Here is a 12,545-nt window from a genome sequence, read left to right as displayed (position 1 = left end):
ATGATGAAATCTAATCAGGTCTGAATAGATAGTCCGATCAAAACTTTGATCTGGTGAAATCTAATTGAATCTCATGGAATGTCCGAATCTGACCAGTGACCAGTAAGTATCTGTTCAGCGTAGGGTTCATTTAATTTATTGAAATAAGTATTAAATAAAAAAAAAATAGCTTTGTTTCTAGGAGGAAAAGCTATACTTTTGTTGAGATTATTTTGTTGTTATATTTTTGTTACATATTTGTTAGTTTAATTCCTGTTGTTGGATTGTTGAAGTTAAAGGCCAAGATGCCAACTGTCATAAAATAAACGTTTGATGATCATAGGAAAGTGGTTTGTTTGATCAGATCTAGATATAATTAAATTAAATCAGACTTATTTATTTGGTGTGATTTATCGGCACGACAGAAATAGGCGTTTTCATGACAAAAAATGTGCATTTCATCAACGAAAAAAGATATTGCACGAGAAAAGTTGAGCAACAGGAGGAGATGAGAGTAATTTGGAGGATCAAAATTTTCACCAGAGTGCTTTTAAACGCACTTTTGGGCAGTTTTAACGAAAAATAAGATTTTTGACAATTACCTATTTTGGCAAAAAAAACCGAGATTTTTTTATAGTTTCAATGGAAAGCAAGATAATGTACTTACTGGTGGTTTTTACCAAAAAAGCAAAACTTGTTCACAATTTTAGCAAAAAAAAAAACAAAAAAAAACAGTAGAACTTTCTATCAATTTTTAGCGATTTAGGCTATTTTTTTTCTTTTGAAATTTCACAAAAAAAAACATGTTCAAAAAATTGAAAACCTGTAGCAATTTTTGGAAAAAAAGCAAGGGATTTTTGGCAGTTTTGTAAAAAGCAAAATTTATTTGCTAATTCTGGAAAAAAGAAAGGCTTGGACAATTTTTGAAAATTTTGATCAAAAAAACTACAACTTTTTTTACAATTTTCAGCAAATTTTGCAAAAAATCAAATTCTTGGAAAGCAAAACTTCTTCGAATTCAATTCAACTTAGAAAAGGAGTTTTTTCAAAAGATGAAAGACTTCTTAATTCGTAAAATTTATAATTATGTTTATTTTTACAATTTTTTTTTTTTATTACAAAATGAGTTATATTTATGGAAAATTTCGGGTGATAATGTTGGAGGGGGGGGGGTAAAAATTTTATTTGTACCTGAAACTAAAGCTCGATAATCAGAATTTTGAAATTTTGACGAAATTGGGAAAACCACATGAACACCCTTTAATATAATGTGATAAACTCTTTTGATAAAATCAGCATTAAGATTGTTTAAATTGTGATGAAATTTCCAGACGGTTGTAAAAAAAAATAAGTTAAATATATAATGATTGTTTGGAACATTTTTAGCCAACTGCAACGTATGTATAAGTACGTTTGAAAGTCGATAAAATGATTGAATCGTAATTTAATTTTCTGAAAATTGTATAAAAGCAGCTAAAATATCAAGTTTATTGAAATACCAAAAAAAAAAAAAAATTTAACATGTTGAAAATTCTTGATTCTTTTGGAAGTTGGTGAAATACTTACATACTGATGAGTTTACTTTTGGAACACAAAAAATTACAAAGAAACTACTCGTACATACTTGAAACTCATCATTAAAATTTTTCAGAAATCACAATTAAATACATAATTTGTTTGAAAATTGCTGCAGTAAAAATTAACGAATTTTGAAATGGTGAAAAATATTTTTTTTTAGATACCTAACATAACTAGTTCTGAAAGCAGTTCTGGAATGTCAAGTACTCATTTTCCATTAACATTTTGAAAGTTTTAAGGATATTTCGTATAGGTAATAGGTACCTAGCTAATTTTTCAAAGATTCGATGTAGGTACCTAAGCAATTTTTTTTCAATTTCATCAACGTTTTGAAGGTTATCTATTTCGAGTACCTACCTATTTTATTTATTTATTTCTTGATTCTTATCAAATTTCTCAATCATTTTAAAACAATGTTTTTTGCATTTTCATTCGTAAAGGCTTGTCAAGAATTATTTTTGCGTTGAATCAGTTTGTAATTCCTGTAGATACCTCCTCTCCGGCTCTCCCCCGCCCCCTATATGAACTTTTTAGTAGTGGATACTTATTCGCGCTTCAATTTAAATCCATATCAAATTTCCCAAATCTGATTCACGTCTCTCTACTAATTTTAAAACTCCTGTCCTGGCATTCCTAATAAGATTCCAAAGAAATAACCCAGCAATACTGAAGAAAGAACTACGCAATGTGATATTATTACTACATTTGTTACATATATTAATACGTTATAATGCCACACCTTTGAAATTCATCATTCATCATGTTGATTTGGACGGCAGCATTGCGATGTCATAAAGGCTTAATTAGCTCGCCGGTTATTCTCCTTAATGGATGTTTTTTTGCCAAACATTCGATCGAGATTGACGCACGCAGCTTTAGATCAAGTAATTCCTAACGATAATTATCCGAGTATTCGATGATAAATGACACTAAGACGGGGTGATCGTACTCGAGAGACGAAGACGATCAAATTACTCCCGAATTAAAATACAAAATGTATTTATGTGGTGTGGTATTACGTTAGTTATACTATAAATGCTGGTACCGAAAAATGAGAATGTGAGAAGCTAACTGCTGAACGAGTGCAAATTTTGTCAATTTAGCCAAAGGAGAGTGAAGCAATAAAGTGATGAAAAGAAAATTTCAGCAAAATTTCCCCCAAGATATTTACACAAGGAAATCTCCAGCAATCATATGCACGGATAGGGTACCAGAGAACTTGATCGTACTCACAACACTGCGATGATACTTCAAGGTCATTTTTATTGTAAAGTAACAGGTGATGTATTACGGGTGCCTCAGCCTGTGATGCGCAACAGTTCGTGAACACTTCCACTATCGAGATAGTCTCGCTTTTTAGGACGGTTCGTATACGTAGATACATACTACAGGTGTGTTTTGTACCTGAGCGAGAATTCCATACAGATTTATTACGAATACCCTAAGGCGGTAGATCTTTTGAAGAGATTTCCAGTTGGTCGCATAACATTTTTATTCCTACCCACTCGATATTGCTTTGTGATTCGGTCGTTTCTTCTGCGCGTATGTCCTTTTTCACAATCATTATTATTATACAAAAACCGGTGTGTATCGAAAAAATCATTACACAGCGTTGGCGAATTTTTCTTCACTTTCGTTTATTTCCTAGAAAATTCAACGCTCTGCGAGCCAGCGTACGTATTGTTTATAAAAACAATTGACAATGCTGAATAGAGACACTATTTATGGAAATATTATAAATACATTTAGGTGTATTACGTAATAGGTAAATGCGTAACTGGGCTAAATGAGAACGCCTGAAGTATGTTTGGTATCAACGAATCAGCTGATAAGGTCTTGGACTCGATTTACAAATGGAAGAACATAAGGTGCCTACTGCCTACATAATTTGTTTACATACAATTACATTGCATTGATATCATCTCAATGGCCTTTGGATTTCAAAAAAAAATGAACGCCTTGATGACGTACTTTTGATTTGGTGTATTAATTTGCTTCTTTTAAAAACCAATTTTGAGTATCAGTTCCTCCTTCGATTAAATATATGGTACGTTCATGGGATTGTGTAAAATTGGAAAAGGAAATGCAACCATGAGTAATGTACGAGCCCATTAGCTACATACTTGGAAATTAAGCACCATAACACATCGAATTGGAGCTGACGAACCTCTTTCTTAAAGATAATACGCATGATTGAGCATTTGATCCGTTAAAGATGCATCATAGCGTGAAATTTCCTTATACTCGGTTCATGTTACCTCGTATATCTCCACCTTCATACACTTCCAACTTCCTAATCTGCGGCTTTTTCTCATATACATAAATATGTGCATTGCTGGCCATTTAGCTATCTATTAACCGCAAAATCTAATCATATACTTATGGTTTAAAACAATTGGGCGATTGAATGGCAAATGTACTTTCTCTTCAAAAATTCTCTTAATTTATTGAACAACGTGTACAATTTGGAATTTCCTACGTAGGCAGCTAGCTAGATAGGTTTGTCTTTTAATAACGAAAAAAAAGGGCGTAAAATTTTTCACAAGTGAACTCGAGGTATTCGTTTTCATTTTCAATTGATTTAATTACAGTGCAGCGCCATTAAAAAAATCTCGAATTGACCGCGTGTGAGTACCTATATTGACGATTTAAATGCGAATGTATCTTCGAGTATCATTTTCAGCGATCTGGCTAATTATGCAAAGTTTTTAATGGTGAAGTTCATTCGCATCGTTACGTTGTTGGGCGGGAAAAGTACGATGATCTTCGTCATTGGATTTTTCAATGAGATTGGTTTATTCAAGATTATTTACACCGTTCAGTTAGGGTACTTCGTGTTGTAAATTATGTGGTTTACTGATAAGCAAATTGCTACGTGATACGTCTTTGTAGATGAAGTTCAAGGGCATGACGTTATCTCATTTCACTTTTAAGTATTTTTGTGGTTATCCTTATTCCTTATATTATGCATTATTATGTTGTAGGTATTTGTGTACTTGTTTTCTTTTCTTTTTTTTTTCATTGATTGAGCAAGGTTTTTTTAAAGGTGTATTTTTCAATGAATGGAAAGACCATTTTAGCCGTAGCACTTAGCAGGTATTTACGTAAAATGTCGAGTTTCTATTCGATAAGTATCTATTGAGTAATAATGTTCGCATATATGAGAAAGATGAGAGTGGTAAGTACGAGTATTTCACCTGAATGAAAATAATCTGATGATGGTGCTAGATGAATAAAAAGTTATCGCAAGGATGATCGTTCATGAAAAAGTAACTCATACAGACATTGAAAATGGAGTTGACATAATAGCTCAGTTGACCAATTTTTAGAGCGTTTATGATGAAAAAACGAATACGTTAGAAAATACTCGTATCTATGTGAAAATCAATATCAATCAAATATGTCACCTTTCAATACCTGTGATAGCATGTACATATTTTTCGTTATCTCGATTTAATTTTTCTGAATGAATTTTAAAATTAAATAACAGATATTCTCTATGCTTAGGATGGTACCAAAATTAGTTTTCTCAGTTTTAAAAACAAAACTTTCCCATTTCGACGTCGTCGTTCTGGCTTTTAAATAAAAAAACAGATCCACATTTTGTTAAAAGATGCTTTATTAAAAACACAGGTCAACATGGGAAATCCTTTTCAAAATCCAACAAGTGATTTTGGTTGGATTTTTCACGTTGATCATGAACAAAATAATCAGAAGATATTCACAAAAACAATTTTTTGATTGAAAATGTTTTCATCGTTTTTGACTTGATAAGTTCATTTCTTAAATTCAATTTAAAAAAAAAATTATTTTGTTTTTAAAAAAAAATATTTTTTGACAATAAAAACAAATTTTTTGACCCAATCAATCATTCTAAGAGAAAAGTAAGTACATAGAAATGAAATTGTAGAGCTTAAAATTTCGAATGCTTGAGATTGACCCAAAAAAATTGTTTTTACTGACAAAAACCATGAAAATATAAATAAATTTTTAACCACAATTTAAATTTTAAAACAATAATAACAAAAAACAAAAAAAATTAAAAATTAAAAAATTAAAAGTTCAAAAACGTTGAACCGTGAAATCAATAATTTGAATTTACTTAATTCTATTATTATTTTTTGTGAAAATCATTCTATGACTGGATTTCTTGAAGGGGGAATTTCAGGTCTGCAACGACTTTTACCTATCTAATCACTTACGTTATCCAAGGGCACCTTAACTACTCATTAACATAGCCAGGATTTTCTCAAGTAGAGGGAAAACCGATTTTCAAACTGGTACCATTGAAAAAGTGAAGTTTGAAATGATTTTCTACATTCCATGTCAAATTGGCGGATTTTTGAACGAGGGTTCTTTGTTTTTTTTTCAAAATCAGATTATGTGTAGAGGTCATCAAACGATGACGAATGATGCAAACCGGACATTTTTTTGATTTTTTTTCTTTTTTGGCGGAGCTGTGGGGCTTTAAAGTTCTCCAAAATGGTCGAAAATGGAAAATTTTCAGTTGCCAATTGCTCCGGTTGTACGTGGTATAGAATTTTGAACTGTTTTTCAAATTGTAGTACATACATTGAGAGCGTAATCGACGAATGATGTCAAAATCAGTGTTGCTATTTTCAAAAACCTAAAAAAATCGATTTAAAAACTTATAACCGTGATCTCAACGAGTAAAAATTCTGAAAAAATTCTCAGTTTTAGTCCTTTTTATGTAGAATAACATATGAAAAAATTGGACAAGCATTTTTTTCATTTTAGAGAAAAAAAATTACAAATTTTACACTTATTGCACAAAACGTGAAAATTTTTGCATTTTTGAGATATTTTACTAATGTGTAGACGAACATGTGAAAAAATCCCCCTCTTCCCCAGTTTGTCAACGAATTGACAAGAAAATTTTAATAGTTAAACATAGTTATTGAAAAAATTTCGCCGCCGTTTTAAACAAAAGCAGGCAAGCAGGAACCTAAAAAATGAATATTTTTGCATTTTTGAAATATTTCACCAATATGTAGACGGAGATGTAAAAAAATCTCCGCTCCTCCCTCCCCCAATCTGTCCATAGATAAAATAAAAAAATGGTAAAAATATTTATATATTTTTGCTTTAGAATTTCTTATCCTGTAGTTTTTTTTTGATTCAAAACACGTTTTAAAATTGCTTGTTTTGCCTAAAATTGAAATACAATTTTTCATGGAAAACATTTCTTCAAATTCAATTTATTCGGAGTGCATCGATTTAAAAAATATATATATATGGATTAAATTGTGACCAAATTCTGCTTTTTTTCAACAAAATGATACTTTGCCAACTTCGGTGAAAACGCCAACTCCAATTATAGCTCTTGAAACGAATCAAACCGTATGATCACGTAAAGGTTTTTGGAAAATTTGTTATAATGATATAGTATGTAGTACCATTAGAAAGGTAAATAATTTTCTGATTTGTTATCAACTCATCTCATTCTCCAGGAAATTGTAATACTGACGTATGATTTCGCGCAGGAGTCTGAATGAAAGTTGATTACATATAATTAACTTTATTTTTTGTTCAATTTACCGTCAGATAAAGATGAAATAAGTATTTAGGAACTATTAAATTTTAAAGACCTATTTCTAGATTCAATCGAGATCACGAACGTGACCAGCTACAAAAAGAATAATTCACACGAAAAATTCGTCATTTTTTTCAATTCTTTGAATTACTTAATCTTAAATCATCGATGAAATCACAGATATAAAACTCGGAAATAAAAAATGCCGAGTCCTATTCTTAATTGAAACTGATTAAGCCTTAGCCTTATTTGAAGTAAGAAGTATGTAGTTCCAATTCTTTGTAACTGTTTACAAACTATACTTCATAGTATGATGCAGTTTAACGAACGGATTGGAAAAACATGCTACTGTTTGTTTTGTAATACTAATAATTAGAGCATTAACGAGCCAGCAAGTTGATTTTATTCGCAAATGGGAATAAATCTCGATAAACAACTAATCGTGTATAAAAACAAGGACGATCATTGGCACTTGAGATTTGAAATGGTATAATTTAATTTCGGTAAGGCATCACTCGTATGTACGATGACGCGAACGAATAAATTTGGTCATTATATTATATCGAGGCATCTTACACGAGATTTGGCTCCGTTTAAAAATTTAATTTTGTAATACTCGAGATGGAGGATGGCACCTAATCGTATTTGAAAGTTGAAATTTATATAGAAACCAGGTTTAGGTACACCACGTAAGTTTCCTGTCCGCGTGGCATCTTGTATAGCGAAAAATTTTATTATAAAATTGGTGAAAGCGATGATCGTGAAACTTATGGGAAGAATGGTCCATCCTGCGAAGACAACGACGACCGATGTCGCGTCGTTTTTTTCATCTAAACAAAGAGTTCCATTTCCCTTTAAATCTTTTTTTAATTCCTCTATTACAGGTTTTCAAACTAGTAGCGCCGATAACTAGAATGACATTTAATGAAAACCATTTACCGGAATTAAATTCTCGGTTAATTTTTATACCTACAAACGTGCGATGGTTGAAATGTTGTCTAAAATGCTAGGCTACATTAAGATAATGGCTGCGCGTATTTAAATATTTAAATATCCAACTTATGTTAGATGCTTACCAGTTATCTTCTTCGTTAGACTGATCTCATGTGAAATGCTATCCAAATAGGTACTCGTTGCTTGTAGGTACATAAGCTGAAACATATACAGAAACACGTATGATGAAATTTTTCTTATCCAAAAAAACTACAGTCATGTTTATAATAAATGATCTATGACATGATGTAGGCTTTTCCTCATCGTACAGCCTACCCAAAGATCGAGTATCATTAGCAATCTATCTATATTAATTAAATTAATAATTCCTAATCGATCTAGATTTATTGTAAATTTTAATTATACTCGAGCCGATTTGACCGTATTACTATATTTAGTAAACGATCGATATAATATGTAGCATTTTTAAATTGCATAATGCGCGGTTATTTAAGGTTCATTGGTACATATGAAAACGTACTATTTTTATCGGTATAAATGCATCTTATACGTAAGTATGTGCATATGTAGGCACATACGAGTACAAAAATGGTATAGAAAGTGAAAACCTCTCCAGCGATGCACATGTATTACGACATAGGTATTATAGTAACTTGGCTCTACAGTGAAAAAAACAACAACTTATGAATAAATATTAGCTTATGAAAATTTTTTCAGTTTATTGCCCCAAAAATAAATACCTAAAAGTTATACGCGTTTTACAAAATGTCATCGTGCTACGAAATACATATCTGCAACTTGTTCAATGTTCACTTGTTGGCATCACGAACACGAAGAAAAAAAAATCTATCCTATCTTATTCGTCAGATATACCTGCATAGTAATTTAAAAAGAATAATTCCAGTTGACCGAGGTTATTACGAGCTTATTTTTCAATACAGGTTCTGTAAACCTCAACCTGAGCCAATTGTGTGATTGGGATTCATTTTTACGAAATTTTCTAAGAAATTTAATACAATTGTATCGGTTGCGTATGCGCGCTATAATTATGCAAACAAATCGAAAATATTACCGTTGTGCATTTCGGTAATTATTTGTCTGGGGCTTAACGAAGGTAATTATTTTCTCGGGTCAGTGGCTTGCCTAGCTCGAAAAGCCTATAAGGTGTTTGTCTAGGTGTGCGAGTACAATAGCGTTGGTACTTTGTTTATTCTGTGCGCTTCGAATGTACCTGTGCCTTGTACTCGTTTTGTTGTTTGACGAATGCATGCCGACGGTTTATTAAATCTGTATAAGTTTAAGGAAAATTCAAAAATTTAATGAATTTGGATTACGAGATTAGGTTGATTTTCAAGGTGTGATTAGGATTTGAGATGCCAGTTGAATTAAATTTCAATTCAGCTGCGAAAAAAGCTCTCTTTTTTCAGCATCACTTTCTTCTATTATCATACTTTCATCCTACTCTTCATCAAATTCTCAAATTTCCTTTATCACAAAATCTCTACATCACTGCAATCCTCTCATCCCTCAAGAAAAGATCCCTTCAATTCGAATTTAAATTCCTAAACAGCTGTTCTTCGTACTCATGAGGTACCTATGTACCTATTTCGACTTCATGTAATATGCTGTGCTGTAAGGTACTCGTATATATGGGTAGATTTCATCACAAGTAGTCGAATACCTTCATAATTTGAATTTTGTGGTTTTTTTATGGCAAAGTACCTAGACCTATTCGAATAAGAACCACTTTTGAAATTTTGTGATTGGTAGATTTCTCAGCTGCTGTTACGGGTGGTCTTCTGTAATAAACTCAAACCACCCGAGTTATTAAAAAAATATCTCATTACTGGCTCATTTATTTCGTGAAGACGCGATAATCGATTAAAAATTGTTTTAAATGTCCATTCGAAAACAGGTAGGTAAGTAGCCTCATAATGATCACTTATGTAATCTGAAATGGTTACGCTGCGGTAAATTCGTCAAAATGGAGAGTGATTAGCCACGATATGTGCTGACAAAATATTACATATTATTATATGGATTAGGTACCTACATTGTGATAAAATCAAAGCAAGCTTCCACCTTACTATGAAATTGTTGGTGTAGGTAACTTTTGAGCTCAAAATTGAGTGATAAATTTGAGATATCTGATTGAAAAAAAGTCATGCAAATTGCAATGGGTCGAAATTATGCGAGGAATTTAATTTTAAATATTTTGAATTTGATGAAAATATGTTGGTACCTATAATTAGAAAATTTTTAGGGAATTTTGAGCAGAAAATTGAGTCATGATTTTAAGATAATTGAAAAAAACTAAAAAAGTCATACAATCTATCGAAATGGATTGAAATTACGTGAGGAATTTAAATACTTATTCTGATGAAAATATGTTTTGATTTTGAATTATTGAATTTGAACATTTTCAGAAAATCTTACGCTCAAAATTGAGTCATGATTTTGAGATGGTGAAATTATATGATAAATTAAAAATATACTTCAATTTTAACCAGAATATGTATTATAATAGGTAATTTGTTTGGGGTAAGTAAATGAAAAATTCAGCTTCTAACTAAACTTTTTTCAGCATTTTTGAAGGATTTCAGCATTACAATGGTAAAAACATAATTAATTACCTATCCAAAAGCTTAGTAAAGCTCAATTTTCTAGCCAAATTTATTCTACGTGTTATTCTACGTTGTTTATTCTACGCGGTCAACAAAAAATTACCAGTGATTTACCGAAAAGTTACCAGTAATTTACCAAAAAAATATTACCAGTAATTTACCAAAAAATTACCATTAATTTACCAAAAAATTACCAGTAATTTACCAAAAAGTTACCAGTAATTTACCAAAAAGTTACCAGTAATGTACCAAAAAGTTACCAGTAATTTACCAAAAAAATTACCAGTAATTTACCAAAAATTACCAGTAATTTACCAAAAAATTACCAGTAATTTACCAAAAAAAATTACCAGTAATTTACCAAAAAAAAATACCAGTAATTTACCAAAAATTACCAGTAATTTACCAAAAAGTTACCAGTAATTTACCAAAAAGTTACTATGTAGTAGCAGTAATCTTGAAAAATATTACCTGCAATTTACCAAAAATTACCTAAATTTAATATTTTGCAGGGATGGAAAGCTAGCTGAAAGCTGAGGAAGTTTGGGATTTTTGAAAATTAAAAGCTCCAGCCAAAAGCTTTATTTTTTCAGCTCTTTTACAAATTCATTTGGTTCAGTTTCTGTTTGAGTTCTTTTTTGATTTTCACATTTTACCTTTTCTCAAGTTTCAGTTTTCTCGTGTTTTTTTTTCGTTGTGTTGTAAGTTTTCATTTTCCTGTCTATTCACCTCATTAAAAAAAATTGAAAAGCTGAAAGCTAAGGAAGTTTGAGATTTTTGAAAGCTAAAAGCTAGCCAAAAGTTTCAGCTTTCAGCTTTCCATCCCTGATATTCTGATCCAACTTGGAAAAAGCTGCTTTCATTTACAGATACAGGGTCCTCAATAGAATTCTGTGTGGTATGGCGACATCGATCAATCTGTTTTGATATGGCGCAGTACCTACTGCAAATCCACACTTTTTCACGAAATATTATTGAAGACCGTGTTAATAAAAAAAAACCATAACCTACACAATATATTCTTTCAATTTTCAAAGACAGCAGGACGTTTTATAATGAGGAAGACAAATTGGTAGAAAATTTAGTAACAGAGATCAAGTTTTTCACTTCAAAGAATGAAAAAATTCTTAATCACCCATAACATGTTACATTATTGTTACCTTGAATGATGTTTGTAAGATTACGCGATAATTGATTCAATTAGATCTACCTAATATGTATATTTGTGTTTCTTTTCAGATTTTTTTACCCAAATGTCACATCGGAAATGTCAAAAAATGGACTCCAAGCAATCAATAAACCTTGAAAAAAATATATTCATTTCTTGGTAAGTACGCGATAACCTCATTTTTCTAAAAATAAAACTCTCGGACTGTTATAAAGGCGAATGTGATTATTAATTTGTTACCTATTTACTATGTAAATAAGGATAATTGAAGTAATTTTTACGCTTCACGTTGAAAACCCTACGATACCCTATTGAAAAAATTACCTGCACTCGCACCTGCATTTGATTTGAATTTGTCGATGGAAGGGAAGGGGGTGAGAATAATGAACTTTGCCGCGTGTATATCTCGAGGTAGTGACATTGATGTATTCGTACAAATAAATGCATCTATATCCATCGTCCTTTTATGTCGTTCTTTGAATTCAAACCGATCTCTAGCGAACGAACACGCTTACGATAGTTTTTAACCAGTTGCAATATTACATATCTAAGTACGAGTATCAAGAAGCAGATATACCTAATATGGTATAAATATGATGATATTGTCTTTAAGCGGTACCTATGTTGGTATAATACTTTGTTAAATACCGCGTATAGTTAGGTATATCCAAATAGTTGCAGATATTAT

At 31.2% G+C, this 12,545-nt stretch overlaps 1 protein-coding gene across 1 annotated transcript in view; it reads right to left on the bottom strand.

Annotated features, from left to right (window-relative positions):
- The window catches only part of LOC135836631 (uncharacterized), a 68,496-nt gene that overhangs the window by 42,416 nt on the left and 13,535 nt on the right, over positions 1-12,545 (bottom strand). Inside the window, exon 2 of the mRNA XM_065351584.1 lies at positions 8,188-8,263. The gene's annotated coding sequence lies outside the window, so the exon portion shown is untranslated. The remainder of the gene's footprint in view (positions 1-8,187; positions 8,264-12,545) is intronic.

The sequence above is a fragment of the Planococcus citri genome, chromosome 2 (assembly GCF_950023065.1).
Source record: "Planococcus citri chromosome 2, ihPlaCitr1.1, whole genome shotgun sequence".
Classification (NCBI taxonomy): Eukaryota; Metazoa; Arthropoda; class Insecta; order Hemiptera; family Pseudococcidae; genus Planococcus; species Planococcus citri.
The sequence above is the reverse complement of the archived record's forward strand: the minus strand, read 5'-3'. Positions and strand labels throughout refer to the sequence as shown.